A 611-nucleotide genomic window follows, 5' to 3' on the forward strand; every position below is an offset into this window, starting at 1 on the left:
TGGGAAGATTTTGAAATTCATCCAGTATTCATATGTAATCTTACTACTTTGCATAATCTCCCTCCTCCATCTGCCTCTTCTTATTCCCTCCCTACTACTTAGCCAGACTGGGCTTTCTCTTGTGATGCTCATTCTCCACAAGAAACAGAAGAGCTATGAAGAACAGCAGGTTTCTGGGGGAAAGTGGAAGGACCAGATGAAGTTTTTGGAAAGGAATGACTTTAGAGATCCTGAAGCAACACTTCCTAACACAAGGGGTGAACCCCAGCCCGGGGGGCACACCCATCCTCAGGGAGATGGGAAATGGTCTCTGTCATTCCTTAGAAACCCCTTCAGACTCCATCTGCTTCCAAGGTGCTTCAGGAAGCATCATCTTAAACTTAAAGGCCTATGAACTCATGCAGTTGTTTATGGTATGGCTAAAGGAGTGGCAAACAGGGAGTCAGTGATTTTTACAAGTTGACCCCAATTCTTTCATGGCTTTTGGGCCAATATGCCGCTTTTCATACATAATAGAGCTGTGTGCGTGAATATGAACAGCCAGAGAATTAGTGGGTGTGTTAGTCCTGTGGTTGGTGGCCCTACAGGGTGAGCTCTTCAGAGATCGAAGG

This window comes from Mustela putorius, unplaced genomic scaffold, assembly GCF_011764305.1.
Source record: "Mustela putorius furo isolate JIRA1106 unplaced genomic scaffold, ASM1176430v1.1 tig00000759_pilon_pilon_pilon, whole genome shotgun sequence".
Lineage (NCBI taxonomy): Eukaryota > Metazoa > Chordata > Mammalia > Carnivora > Mustelidae > Mustela > Mustela putorius.